The sequence below is a fragment of the Ostrinia nubilalis genome, chromosome 19 (assembly GCF_963855985.1).
Source record: "Ostrinia nubilalis chromosome 19, ilOstNubi1.1, whole genome shotgun sequence".
NCBI lineage: Eukaryota > Metazoa > Arthropoda > Insecta > Lepidoptera > Crambidae > Ostrinia > Ostrinia nubilalis.
The window spans coordinates 2,241,244-2,256,529 of record NC_087106.1 but is presented as its reverse complement, the minus strand read 5'-3'; the positions used below and the strand labels follow the sequence as shown (position 1 = coordinate 2,256,529).

Below are 15,286 nucleotides of genomic sequence, written 5' to 3'. Positions count from 1 at the left end.
TTATGACTCATACCTACTTGAAATCTCTTATTAATCGAATCCTACTAATCGTACTAATATTATACAGGCGAAAGTTTGTGTGGATGTTTGTTACTCTTTCACGCAAAAACCACTGAATGGATTTGGTTGAAACTTTACAGTATTATTATTTGTAACCCAGATTAACATATAGGCTATAATTTATGCCAATCTGTGGCACTAAATTTCACGCGGGTGAAGTCGCGGGCAAAAGCTAGTTGAAGATAAATCAAACAGTTGCAATTTGCTTTTCTCAAGAATCCTGCAAGTGAATAAATACTTTTTCACTTAAAATTCAACCTAAATAACAATCACTGTTTTTCCTTTGTTCCAATTAAAATGGCTGACGTTCCTAATTGTGAACCTTCAAAGTGTAACGTTGTAAATTATAATTAAGAAGCTACGTAATTCACTGTTTCCAAAAGTTTGGATTTATTAACTTATAATTAGGCTATCTGAGTTGGACAAACATGGCGGGTTGTGGCCAGTCTTTCAAAGGGTTAAAAGTTAATTGTGACTTATCCTTGTTTAGAATTCGGTATTCAAATTAGTATTTAATTTGTTTGTAAAGAAAACAATCATTTTTACGCCCGTATTCACAAACGATGCTTGCTTAAGCGAAGCAGCAAATCGAACGCACAGCGTTGAATAGAGCACTGTGATTGATTCGTGTGTCACCCTGAGCGTCCAGCTTACCCTAATTTTAACTGTAAGTTCCTGGTCTTAACAAACAACCGTATCGCGGAAATGTCCATCTTAATAAAGACTTCTTAAAGACGGGTTTGCAAGAAAGTTTTTTAATCAAACACTAATTACATCTCTTACAGTTATTGTTTAACTGTTAATCGCCAGCCATCATCATTAACGTCAACTTACACCTTCTTTTTATTTTTTTTATCATCGTTCATTCATGGTATTCGCTGCCTGCTGCTGTCTTTCCTGACCACTATAATCCGAGCCTTTTTAAGGCGTGAGTGAATTAGGCACTTACAGAACAGATAATGTATGTACCATCCTAGACCGCATCTCACATCAGGTGCGATTGCGGTCAAATACCTGCCTTGTCTTGCATAAAAAAAAAGATAGACGAGACCTATTGCATCTCTAGTATTTAGTTTGTAAGGTACAGTGTGACGCCACTAAAACGCAGACATAGCCCAACGGATTAGCAAGCTGAAGTGGCAATGGGCAGGGCACAGTACGCAGAACTGACGGCCGATGGGGCAGCAAGGGTCTGGAGTGGAGGCCACGCAGCGTGGGACGTCATTCCACAAGGTGGAACAACGACCTCATAAAGGTAGCAGAAAGGCGCTGGATGCAGGCCGCTACCAACCGGGCGATATGGATATCATTAGGGGAGGCCTATGTTCAGCAGTGGACGTCCTGTGGCTGAAATGATGATGATGAACAGGTATAGCTCTGCAAGGTTTTTTTTATCCACAACGAGGAAGCTCTTGGCCTGTATCTCACCTGATGGTAAGTGACGATCAAGCCGAAGGTGGAAGCGAGCTTCACCCGGAATCCTCAACCACGGAGGAACTGGCTATCTTACCTCTAACTGCCGGAACAAAATAATGCTGTTAACATTGTTCAAGTTGGATCAATTAGATATTTAATTTGTAGATTTTAACTGGCTAGCGCGCAATTTCTTCAAAGAAATAATATCTCCTTTTTTAACAAGTGAAGTGAAACATTTGTTTAAAGAACGCGGAAGTAATTATACGGGGTTCCTTAAAGGGGTTTAATTCTCTGAGCCACATTACCGTTTTAATTAAGGTATCTGTTTGTATTGGACTGTTTTAAAGATAATGAAAGAAGCATTTTGTTACCGCTGTTTGATACTCAGTACTTAAATTATTAGATTAAATCTTCCAAGGATTTAACAAAAATGTGGTATTTATTAGATAAAAGTTTATCTTTATCTTCATGCAAAAAGTTTAAATATTTTGTCATTCACAGAACTGCAATCTTTTTGAACTAAAATTACGAGAATTCGGTAGTAAATTGATCCAAAACATACCGTCAGGTCAAAGTTAAAACAAACATTATTTCAAAAGCCATAGAGTTGTATTATCAATACACGCTTTTGTTTTAATGTGCAAACATTTGGTTCAAAACCCGCGATATATCCACATGGCCCTAACGAGCACAAATTAAACAGGTCGTGTCGAACAAAAAGTGACCCCAAACTTTGGACACGTTTTTGTATACAGGTCACAGCATCAAATCAATTAATATTGTGTCATATAGGGTTGGAATAGGTTCTAATTTGCAACAAGAACGTATATTCTTATTTGTATAGTCAGCGTCAAATATTTCGTGACATCCAAAGTACCGTGTCCAGTGATCAAAAAGTTAATGACAACCTTAGGCGGTTATCACACTGCGCCGCGCGATTTCATATAAAAAATCCCGCGCGCAGACGCATTTTCAGTGTGTTGTGCCGCGCGTGTTTTCTATACAAAATGAGGTACTTGCATACAATGACTAAATCTGTCGTCCCGCGTACAGCGGCGGAGCGCGGCGGAGTGTGATAACCGCCATATTTCAATTTTAACAAAGACGTGTTGGGAACTTTATAGTACTTTAGATGTCACGAACTATGACGCTGACTGTACCAAATATGCTGACGCGAAAATTTTTTGTGATGCAAATCTCGCCCCATATTCTTAAGTTTAGAACCGAGTGTGAAGTGACACCTTCAAAGCTTGTATCGATACTTGAGCACGTTCTCAAGAGCCCTCGAGTCATCGGATAAGACGGTATCACAGTAGCCGCCCAACTTTATTAGGCAGGACGAAAATGAGAATAACTTACAGGAAATTAAACTTGAACTACTTTGTTAATTTGGCAATAGACCAAAAGTAATTTCCGAGATTACGCTGTGCATAAATCCGTTTTCTGTGTAACTTTACGAGTTTTGTAGTCAAAAACAGCGATTTGCGCTGAGATATGGCATGGTGGACGGTCTTTGTGAGTTTTTCACTGATAGCTAGAAAATTGTCTTCCATTCTTTTCCAATAGTGTCCAGAGGATTTTTTACTCAGCAATTTGCCTTTTGGGTTATCGTTAGGTATTCTGAAATTATGCAGAAACTTGATTCAAACTTATGCATGTTTAAAAGCCTTTGTGATATTTAGGCTGAGTTGCACACCTAACTTTGACCGTAACTATAACAATGGCCGTTGCTTTTTGTATGGGGTTTGACAGATTTTTGGCGTTTGTCAAAGTTAAAGTAAGATCAATCTCAATTTTTGAGTGTTCATTTTTGAAATAACTCAATGTTTGACTAATAGGTCGTTTTTGCACAAATTCCAATTCTTATAGAGGCCCTTTTAAGGGCACTTACACGTCCCAAATCTAGCTTGTCCTAATCCTAACGACTAGCATTAATTCAAGAATCTATTTCATTGTATTTATTTACGCCATTTACAGGACAAGTAACAAAGGTAAGACAGACTAATTTTACAGCAAGAAATCTTCCGCAAAAACAGGTGAACTGGACATGAAGTGGCTCCTAAAGTGATTATTTCAATTCATTGACCAGCTAATACCAGGCCTGTTCATCTTCGCGAGTTTACATCGAAAACAAAACACGCACGATGGCCCACCTACAGGATACTATTCGACAAGGCCTCACATACTAGCGAACATTGACTCACGCACGCGTATTCTTGTGTATGATGGAAGAAAATAAAGAAAATGGTGTACTAAATACTGTGCAGTATTTAACTGCCTAAATAATAATAAAAACACAGAATGTATTTTTTTAAGTTACACTGAGAGGTAAATAAGTAACTAGTTAATATTATTCATGATAATTCTTGCTAAATCATGTATATTTCCTCAACCATTTTCCGCCGTTTGGCACCTCACGTCACATCATTTTACCGAAGTCAGCCCTATAGCTTCGGCGCAGTGCCGATCACTGACGTTTGTCAACAAAATGGTGCTTGACTCTTGAGACAAGCTAAATTACACCATATTGTTAATGACATTGGGGTCATTCCATGACAAATGTTACCGAGGGTAAAAAACTAAATATGTTCTTTTCGCATTAATTCTGATGAATTTTGAAAGTAAACATTCCAAATTATAATGTGCAACAAAAACAATCTGCAAGAAACAAGTAATTTTTAAGTTATTAGTCTTCAAAGTCTATACTTAAGTCAACTGTCTGAATGATCATTTTCTCTCTAATTATTGGTAATACGATTTAAAAAAAACTGTCAATCAGTGAAACGTTTTGCCACTATATGATTTGAGGGTATTTATCATAGTATTGGTAGGTAGCGCCATAGTCCCAAAAAAATTGATAATCATCAAGTTCTAACTGTGTTTTCTTGTTACTTGGGCGATGTAACACCCGAAACAAAAAAACAGGTATTTGTTTTATTATTGTACCTTACACATGGATTAGAATAACAATATTTGGTAAAAGTAAGGTCATGGTAGTAATGATTTCAAATACTAACTAATATCTGAGCATGATACTAATTTAGTATGTTTCTTTCTTGATTAAAAACTGTAACACCCGAAACGTTTCGGGTATTACATTTTTATTTATACGTCTATAATGTGTGTATATTGCTTGGAGAAGTCAAAAAGTATTACTGTGAGGGTCCTTCGACCTCCCACTAGCGCTGGCGTCGGAAAAGGAGTCATATTTCTCTATATAAGACATTTTTGAAATGTCGACTTAACACTAAAATTAAGATATTGCTAAAAAGTCTCGATGTTTGACATTTCCATTAAATATCGTAATTAGAAATTAAAGTAATGCTATCTCAAGCCAAAAACAATAGAAAAAGCTATATTCTGAGGAAAAATTAAACTTGAACTTTGTATATTTTTTAAGAAAAGCTGCTTCGTAATTTCAAACCAGAATTCGCTCTATTTGTGTTTATTTGTTGTACTCCTTATTTTGTAGTACCTATAGACTAATAAAACACCGATTTTATCGATAAAACGAGTTGCATTTTCGTACTCGTAACACCCGAAACAGAACCATTGTAACACCCGAAACAAAGAAAAAAATAAAAAAAAAAATAGTAAAACGTTTTATGTAACAGTGATTGTATGTTACCTGGTTTGTAAATTTCATACTTTAGAAGTCCTGTAAGTTTTAGGTATAATTCCTTAAGAAAATTCGCTAAATTTCGAGTAAATGCAGCAACAGTCAGAACATAGAGGCAAAATCTCGTAACGCCCGAAACGCACACTTTTTGACTCATATTTTCGTTATCCTTCATTCTAAGCTGTACAAACTTTATTATTTAGATAAAGCAACTAAAAACGGACAGATTAAGGCACTAATATTATTAAAATACTATTTCAAAATACAAGAAATTGTTGAATATGTGTGTACGAACGTAACACCCGAAACGATGGAATGACCCATTGAGCATATTTTTTTTAAATACCTTCGCGAAGTAAAACTTCTGTACGTAGTACTTATTATTATTCTGTGCTAATACTACCAAAGGTTCAAACGGACCTTCCGATGCTTTCTATTGGCATCCGATTAATCGTATCATCTTATTGACTCGAGTTCAATAAACTCGAATAGAGTACAATGAAGATAGATTATGATCGAGACCGATCAAGTTCAAATGGTGAAGACGAGCGAAACACAAACTTGCATTTTATGAGGTTGTATTAAGGTCTATTTTGCAATAAAATTGTATTCTGATGTGCAATTGAGATCAAAAATAAGAGCAATGAACCATTTTTTAGTCCATTTTCAATCATAACAATAACATGGAGTTCTAAAGAAGTTCTATAACTGTAATTGTACGTATCAATTTCGCCGGAGTTAAGGTGTTTTATCAAAATAAAAAGCCTTTTTATGGCATGCCCTAACTTTTTAAATTGCCGCCGATCCAAACTCTCAAAGTTCATTTTAAGTAAAGAGCCTTCAGAACTTCCTACAAAGACCGTATCAATTTAACTGTACGATGCGTTGTTTAGGCTTTGGGAATTGTTTTCAGTGTAATAACGTTATAGGAACGAGTTTAATACAATAAAGTCAATGATATTTCAAAATATTTGCAAAGAGTTTTGCCTTATACGGAAAATTTGTTAAAATTTGACTGTGTCACTGGAATCAAGGTGAAAAAGACTATAAATAAGCAAGTACTGACTAACAGTGGTGACTGAGTTAGTTGCGGCGCTTCTTCTCAGCACTTGCCAAATGTTGGTCTCGAAGCGCTGGTAGGGTAAAAAGATTATGAGACATGTAGAGGCTCCTTAAGAGCAAAATATTTGACGATCTGTAAGTAGTTATTAGTCTATACAAATAAAGAAATTGTGACTTGACTTTATAAAGTGTTGCAAGACTATAAAAAAGTTAAGCCCCAATTTAGAACAGGGTTGACACCTCGCGACATATTTCATACCCAAACCGCCTTGACAAGCAAGTTTCTCGTACAGGATATTACATAAAATAAAACCTTATTTTCGGCCACAGTAGGTCGATGACCGACCAGTCTGCCGACCGGTCGGCCATAGAATGTGTTGGTTTAGCCATTGCTTAACACAATAAAATGCTTAGTGACCGACCGAATATTCGTTTTCGTTTTCGTTTTCGGCCATTTTCGGCCAAAAAATGGACATTCGGCCATATTTTCGTTTTCGGCCAAAAACCAGCCGAAGCTTCGGCCAAACCGAATATCAGAAATACGTGAATAAGATGGTGACGTTTATCGTTCCGATATCTTCGGGAGTGAATCTGGTGTACTCATGGTTCCAATCAGACTTAAACGAACGCGGTATGTCACACTCTTTTGAAGTTGTGAAGTGAGGTTACGTTGTAAATGGTATCCAGCGAGAATTTTCCAAGTTCAAAATTGAATACAAAAAAAACCAAAGAGTTTTCATTAAGTTTAATTGTTTCAAAATAGAGTCTAATGCGGATTTGAAATACGCCATGAGTCACTGGTCGGGAGCCTACAGAGCGTTCGCAGTTGAGCAATAAGTATTTGAAATGCGACGAATCATGGATCGAGTGCGTCGCGCTTTTCGTACTCATTTCAATATTCAGCGATTGAATGATGGCACAAGCACACAACTTACCTCATCGTGAGTGCAAAAGTTCAAGCAAGAAAGAAGTCGTCCACAGGATTCCTCCAAACCCATCAAAATCAGCAGCGACACCGAACGGGTGGCCCAAGTTCAAGACGAAATTATGCGGAATTTGCATAAATCAACACGTCAATTTTATTGTCGAATGATCGATGAATGTCTGATACCACAACTGCAACTGCATCCCGGACAACTACGGAACTCTATTTCAGCAAGAAGGTGTCTCACACACGGAGAGGACCTCGATGAGAATAAATGATCATCAAGTACAGGGACATATCCTAGCCTTGGTCACCAGATCTCACACCATGCGACTTTTTCTTGTGGGGATATCTCAAGTCAAAAGTTTACAGTAAAAAAACCTTAAATAATTCAGGTTCTGAAAGAAAATATCTGCCGTGAAGTTGCAGGAAAATTATTAGCGCGATTTGCTCTCGCATAGTTGCGAATGTAAGGGTCCGGCTGTGAGAGTGCCTAGAGTAAAACGGGCGTCATTTAAACGACATTGCCTATAAAAAATTAAATCCGCATTGTTAAACTCCAGTTTACATTAGTAATAAATAATAAAAAATCATTAGATTTATTTGTATTCATTTTTGAAGTTGAAAAATTCCCACTTGACACCCTTTATTTCTTCTTTACTTCCCAATATTTCAATATACACCGGAAATAATACTCTACTAAGAATTCATAATTAAATTTTTAGTGTTTTATTGCCGGTTTTCTTTAATCAATCCTTATCAAAATCAACTGTCAAACGTCATTATGTTTTTGGTCAAAACATTATCGGTTTTCAAAGTTTTTACATAATTTCATATTGTTTACAAGATATTTGATCACAGATTGAAAGAGAGTTGAAGGTCATTTTCGTTTTCGTTTTCGTTTTCGGCCGAAAATGAGACTGCAGCCGAAGCTTCGTTTTCGTTTCCGTTTTCGGCTGAAAATCCATATTCGGTCGGACACTAAAAATGCTACACATTGTTTTTGCTACCACGCTAGTTGAAATTTTTAAGAAAAAAAAAACGTTCGTTTCAGCCAAATAACGTCCACTGCTGGACAAAGGCCTCCCCGAAGGTTTTCCACAATGAACGGTCCTGCGCTGCCCGCATCTAGGTTCTTCCCGCGACCTTTACCAGATCGTCGGTCCACCTAGTAGGAGGTCTGCCCACGCTACGTCTTCCGGCACGTGGTCGGCACTCGAGAACGTTTCTGCCCCAAAGGAACATTGTCTCTACGAAGTATCTACTGTAATGCTAGTTAAAGGTCAAAACATGGCATACATTCAGGGCGGTCAAGCTGTAGATCCTGGCTACACAGGAGTTGCAGCGGTGGGAACGAGAGGTGGTAATAGTCCCGTTATACTACATCCTGGTGAAAATAATAATAGAAGCACTGTCTACCAGACCAAAACATGGTTTGAACAAGAGCGCTTTTTTTTTTTGAAAAATCAAAATTTGTATTTTTATTTAAAACACTTCGCTCTTGGTCATCAGTATTTGCAGCCAAAACTCAAAGAATAAACATATTTTCTGAGATTCTTATTTCATTATTTTTTGTGTTTTCAATCTTAAATAACCACGACGTTCTTTTCATAGAGATAATTGCATTTTGCACGATGTCGTTTTTAAAATTAGCATTCGTTTATCCGGATTTTTTTTTTGTTGATTTTTTTTATCCTTTGAGGTTTTATTGTCTGATTATAAATTAAAATATTGTCATTGTTATTCAAGGTGTGTTGCTTATGACTGACTAGCTAGGTTGATATAAATTTAAACAAGAATTCCGTCTATCTAGATAGGCTTACGCCCGTATTCACAAACATTACTATGAGGTCTCACAGTGCGCGTGGAAGCACAGGGTGACATGAACCAATCACAGAGCTCTATTCAACGCTGTGCGTTCGATTTGCTACTTCAAGCAAGCATCGTTTGTGAATACGGGCGTAAAATTTTTCAAACTACGCAATTCCGCAACTTATGGGCTGTCGTCTACACCAGTGTTTTTCAACCTGTGGGTCGCGACCCCCTGGGGGGTCGCGAAGCCTCTATAGGGGGGTCGCGAGAGGTCGTAAAAACTACCTCAGTAAAAAAAAACTCAGCATAAATGTTGTATAGATTGAAAAATTCGGTCCCTACAACATCTTCGTAAAAGGCATGAAAAAAAGCGAACGGGGTCGGGGGGTCGCAAAAAATTTTTTCATGCTAGGGGGGTTGCGTCATGAAAAAGGTTGAAAAACACTGGTCTACACAATGAGGTGTCTGGAATAGATCTATTTATAGCTATGATATGCAACCTTTATTTTAATCTACCTAATTCTGCTAGGGGCTTCCCCACGCCAACACAACTCCCTCCCACATTTTAATGCCTTGGCGAAATATCAAGGGGTTTATAATGTAAAGTTAAGCTTTTCACTCTGTATTAGGTAGATACTTTGATTGACATAATAATATTATGCGTTTTGTGTCTACAACAGTGACAGTTCAATGTTCGGACAACGGCTCATAAGGTGAACACTCTCATAACAAACTTATAGGTACGAGTAGTACGAGGACAGATATAGAAGGTACATATGTATATATGACCCACGCTGAACTGTCCCACCAAACTCAATGACAGGGGGGTGCTACCATCGTTCAACTATATGGTTTCCAACATGGCAAAAATCGGAACCAGCGATCCTGTATTGACGGCCTCGCTGTCAATGTCATGGATAGGATAATGGTACATGATGATGAACAAAAAAGAGCTAGTTACAAGATGGACAGACGGAGTACATAATCGCCTCAGGCACCAGTTTGATATCCGGTCGGGTCAATTAAAAAAACCTAAATAGCCTGAGTCCGGTTATTCTGAGAAATGCCTCCGGCAATCCGGCAAATGTCCGTGTGTTGTGGAACTTGATAAGTAAAGACAAGTTAAATAATAATGGCACTTTATGTTATTGTAGGGTCATTCCATCGTTTCGGGTGTTACGTTCGTACACACATATTCAACAATTTCATGTATTTTGAAATAGTATTTTAATAATGTTAGTGCCTTAATCTGTCCGTTTTTAGTTGTTTTATCTTAATAATAAAGTTTGTACAGCTTAGAATGTAGGATAACGAAAATATGAGTCGAAAAGTGTGCGTTTCGGGCGTTACGAGATTTTGCCTCTATGTTCTGACTGTTGCTGCATTTACTCGAAATTTAGCGAATTTTCTTAAGGAATCGTACCTAAAACTTACAGGACTTCTAAAGTATGACATTTACAAACCATGTAACATACAATCACTGTTAAATAAAGCGTTTTACTATTTTTTTATAAATTTTTTCTTTGTTTCGGGTGTTACAATGGTTCTGTTTCGGGTGTTACGAGTACGAAAATTCAACTCGTTTTATCGATAAAATCGGTGTTTTATTAGTCTCTAGGTACTACAAAATAAGGAGTACAACAAATAAACACAAATAGAGCGAATTCTGGTTTGAAATTACGAAGCAGCTTTTTTAAAAAAATATACAAAGTTCAAGTTTAATTTTTCCTCAGAATATAGCTTTTTCTATTGTTTTTGGCTTGAAATAGCATTACTTTAATTTCTAATTACGATATTTATTGGAAATGTCAAACATCGACACTTTTTAGCAATACCTTAATTTTAGTGTTAAGTCGACATTTCAAAAAAGTCTTAAATTAAGAAATATGACTCCTTTTCCGATGCCAGCGCTAGTGGGAGGTCAAAGGACCCTCACAGTAATACTTTTTCACTTCTCCAAGCAATATACACACATTATCGACATATAAATAAAAATGTAATACCCGAAACGTTTCGGGTGTTACAGTTTTTAATCAAGAAAGAAACATACTAAATTAGTATCATGCTCAGATATTAGTTACTATTTGAAATCATTACTACCATGACCTTACTTTTACCAAATATTGTTACCCTAATCCATGTGTAAGGTACAATAATAAAACAAATACCTGTTTTTCTGTTTCGGGTGTTACATCGCCGAAGTAACAAGAAAACACACTTAAAACTTGATGATTATCCATTTTTTTGGGACTATGACGCTATCTCCCAATACTATGATAAATACCCTCGAATCATATAGTGGCAAAACGTTTCACAGATTGATAGTTTTTTTTTAAATCGTATTACCAATAATTAGAGAGAAAATGATCATTCAGACAGTTGACTTAAGTATAGACTTTGAAGACTAATAACTTAAAAATTACTTGTTTCTTTCAGATTTTTTTTGTGGCACATTATAATTTGGAATGTTTACTTTCAAAATTCATCAGATTTAATGCGAAAAGAACATATTTAGTTTTTCACCCTCGGTAACATTTGTCATGGAATGACCCTGTAATAGGTACGAGTAGGTACGTTTTTGTAAAAATGTGTAGTCTGTCGACTGTAGGTAGCTACCTACCTTGAAATACACAGCAATGACTGTGTTTACTTGCCTTTGTTTGGGGAGGCCTGGTGATCTCTTATTAGAAGTAGGGTCATTACATGACAAATGTTACCGAGGGCGAAAAACTAAATATGTTCTTTTCACATTAAATCTGATGAATTTTGAAAGTAAACATTCCAAATTATAATGTGCAACAAAAAAAATCTGGAAGAAACAAGTAATTTTTAAGTTATAAGTCTTCAAAGTCTATACTTAAGTCAACTGTTTGAATGATCATTTTCTCTCTTATTATTGGTAATACGATTTAAAAAAAACTATCAATCTGTGAACCGTTTTGCCACTATATGATTTAAGGGTATTTATCATAGTATTGGTAGATAGCGTCATAGTCCCAAAAAAATTGATAATCATCAAGTTTTAAGTGTGTTTTCTTGATACTTCGGCGATGTAACACCCGAAACAAAAAAACAGGTATTTGTTTTATTATTGTACCTTACACATGGATTAGGGTAACAATATTTGGTAAAAGTAAGGTCATGGTAGTAATGATTTCAAATACTAACTAATATCTGAGCATGATACTAATTTAGTATATTTTTTTCTTGATTAAAAACTGTAACACCCGAAACGTTTCGGGTATTACATTTTTATTTATATGTCGATAATGCGTATATATTGCTTGGAGAAGTCAAAAAGTATTACTGTGAGGCTCCTTCGACCTCCCACTAGCGCTGGCATCGGAAAAGGAGTCATATTTCTCTATTTAAGACTTTTTTGAAATGTCGACTTCACACTAAAATTAAGGTATTGTTAAAAAGCCTCGATGTTCGACATTTCCAATAAATATCGTAATTATAAATTAAAGTAATGCTATTTTAAGCCAAAAACAATAGAAAAAGCTGTATGCTGAGGAAAAATTAAACTCGAACTTTGTATATTTTTTAAAAAAAGCTGCTTCGTAATTTCAAACCAGAATTCGCTCTATTTGTGTTTATTTGTTGTACTCCTTATTTTGTAGTACCTAGAGACTAATAAAACACCGATTTTATCGATAAAACGAGTTGGATTTTCGTACTCGTAACACCCGAAACAGAACCATTGTAACACCCGAAACAAAGAAAAAATTTATAAAAAAATAGTAAAACGTTTTATGTAACAGTGATTGTATGTTACATGGTTTGTAAATTTCATACTTTAGAAGTCCTGTAAGTTTTAGGTATGATTCCTTAAGAAAATTCGCTAAATTTCGAGTAAATGCAGCAACAGTCAGAACATAGAAGCAAAATCTCGTAACGCCCGAAACGCACACTTTTCGGCTCATATTTTCGTTATCCTACATTCTAAGCTATACAAACTTTATTATTTAGATAAAACAACTAAAAACGGACAGATTAAGGCACTAACATTATTAAAATACTATTTCAAAATACAAGAAATTGTTGAATATGTGTGTACGAACGTAACACCCGAAACGATGGAATGACCCAGTACCTACCTATGTACCTATGTATTTTATGTTTTATTTAAAACTAGCGGACCGCGCCGCGCCGCGACTTCGTACGCGTGGATCCCGTTTTACCTCCTTAGGGGTGAAGTTTCGTAAAATCCGTTCTTAGTGAGCACCTACGTTCTAAAAGCAACCCCCATGCAAAATTTGAGACTCCTAGCACTTGTAGTTACTGAGATTTCGTGATGAGTGAGTCAATCAATCAGTGTTCAGCAGCTTTCGCTTTTATAGATATAGATTTAGTTAGGTACCTACCTACCACTGTTGCAAACCAGCGCCTATAACATGCCATCCGTGCACAACAAACAGTTAAGTTAACAAAATTAATCTAACTTAACTGTTAACCACACGACATCCTCTCTTCGTAACAAGTAGTTTTTACGACTTGTTTCTCAGAGCTCCTTCAGTAGAATGAGTCAGTTGAAATTCTTTTAAGTGGCGAGGGTTCTTAAAACAAAACAACATCAAATCGTTATCGTTCAAAATGACAGAGATGGCATTAGTGCTATCCTTGTCATATAGCCGATGACACGTTTTTCAAAGCCTACTGATCTACCAAATAGGAATGAATAAAATACCTACAGGTCAACAGCTGGACCATGATTCAGTAGTTTTTAATAAACCATTTGATTCATAACTACTAGTGATATTGGACAAGTAATTGTCTACATAACGGGTTTTGTAACAAAGGTAAAATAGGCGTTTATTTAAAGCATTTCTTATCTTGCTTTTGACCTTCAAAAATGCATTGTTTTCTTACAATACTTAGTTGCTAGGAAGAATTCAACTGACAAGATAGATTGATGAAAACAAATACAGTATTTATCTGGCATTATTCTTCAGCTACTAGGATAAACCTGTCTTGCACTAATTTAAGTAGGTAAATCAGTCTTAAATTATACATAGGTATTATTTGATAGGCATATCTCCTACCTACACGCTTGCTTAACGATATTGAGGTCAATAAAAATCAACTAGTAAATTGTATTAATAAGTGCGCGCTGCAACTCATAGTAATGTAGGTTTTAAGGTCTTATGATCCTATAAGCGTCAAATAGTCAACCGCTTAGTCATACAGCCGAACTAATAATTTTAAGATGAAAGAATCCTATGCTGAAAAGGAATAAAAGAATTCATTACCTTTTTCCTCAATCTTTGTTTGAGAAGCGATAGAGCGGGTCCAAAAATGCCAACGTTCACAAAATACTTTCGTTGTTACACACCATCATAACCATACCATACTACATCTATGACGAACTTAACTGAATTTCTCGTTCAACAGATGAATCACTGAGAAAATGCACTTTAAATCACTTGATAACATCCACACTAATACACAAACACACTCCGCAACATCACATTAGGCCAACACAATTAGTTTTGTGACAATATACAACATTTCTCGGTAAATATCGACGCAAGTTTAAGTTTACGGACAAAAACGCGACGCGATAACCCCGCATAGACAACGCCGGACGACTGGTTAGACGAGCGCGGAGATATAACCTAACAAAATGCAAGAAGAGCACGCGCGCGCGTTGCAGGAACAAACTGTTGCGCTCCTTAACTTAGCAAGGTTGCCGCGGCGATTGCTCTAAAACAGAGTAAAAACTTTGTTGACATTATTATAACAATACAATCCGCTATTATGTTAGTTTGTTTTGGGTTCATTGTGAAATTATGGCGCTATGCGTGTTGGTAAGTTAGTTTCGAACGTCAATAAACGGGTTTGTTTTTGTTAACAGTCACGGACGCTTGCTCGAAGGAGCCAGTCCGAGTCACACGCGAGTGAAGCTAGCGCTAAGTTAGTTTGCAAAAACTACGGCCAACTTCATTCTTGTGAAGGGAGTTAAATGTTTTGACTGGACTTTTTATTTAAACTTTCTTTTGTGTCCAAGTAAGATTCGTTTCGGAGTAGACAAGACTTTGTCGACAATGATTCTTTTGAAGCGTAAATCAACATAAAATATCTAAGTAGGTAGGTACCTACATGGTTCAATTAAAAGAAATTAAATTAACTTGATTATAAAATAAGTTGTCCAAATTTGCTTGTTGATAAAATAAAATTAATCGTAGGTATTTGTATTTCTTTTGATTTATTTTGAAATTATGCCTACTTTACATTTACACAGGGAATGCCATAGCGATGAGTCATCATATCCTCCAAAACACAGTGGTGCGCCCGTCGGAGATCGCCTTGTCAAAGCCTAGGGTCACTGGTTCGTTTTCTAAGCGGGTCAACTTGAAAATTTATTTATGTAGGTTGTGTCTGTTTTAATG

The 15,286-nt window shown here is 36.3% G+C and overlaps 1 protein-coding gene across 5 annotated transcripts in view; it reads right to left on the bottom strand.

Annotated features, from left to right (window-relative positions):
* The window catches only part of LOC135081056 (uncharacterized), a 239,828-nt gene extending 225,084 nt beyond the window's left edge, over nucleotides 1-14,744 (bottom strand). For 4 of the 5 annotated variants that reach the window (XM_063975770.1, XM_063975769.1, XM_063975768.1 and 1 more), the window contains exon 1: nucleotides 14,147-14,744. The gene's annotated coding sequence lies outside the window, so the exon portion shown is untranslated. The remainder of the gene's footprint in view (nucleotides 1-14,146) is intronic. The other variant, XM_063975771.1, reaches the window with a different exon arrangement.
* Between the last annotated feature and the right edge of the window lie 542 nt (nucleotides 14,745-15,286).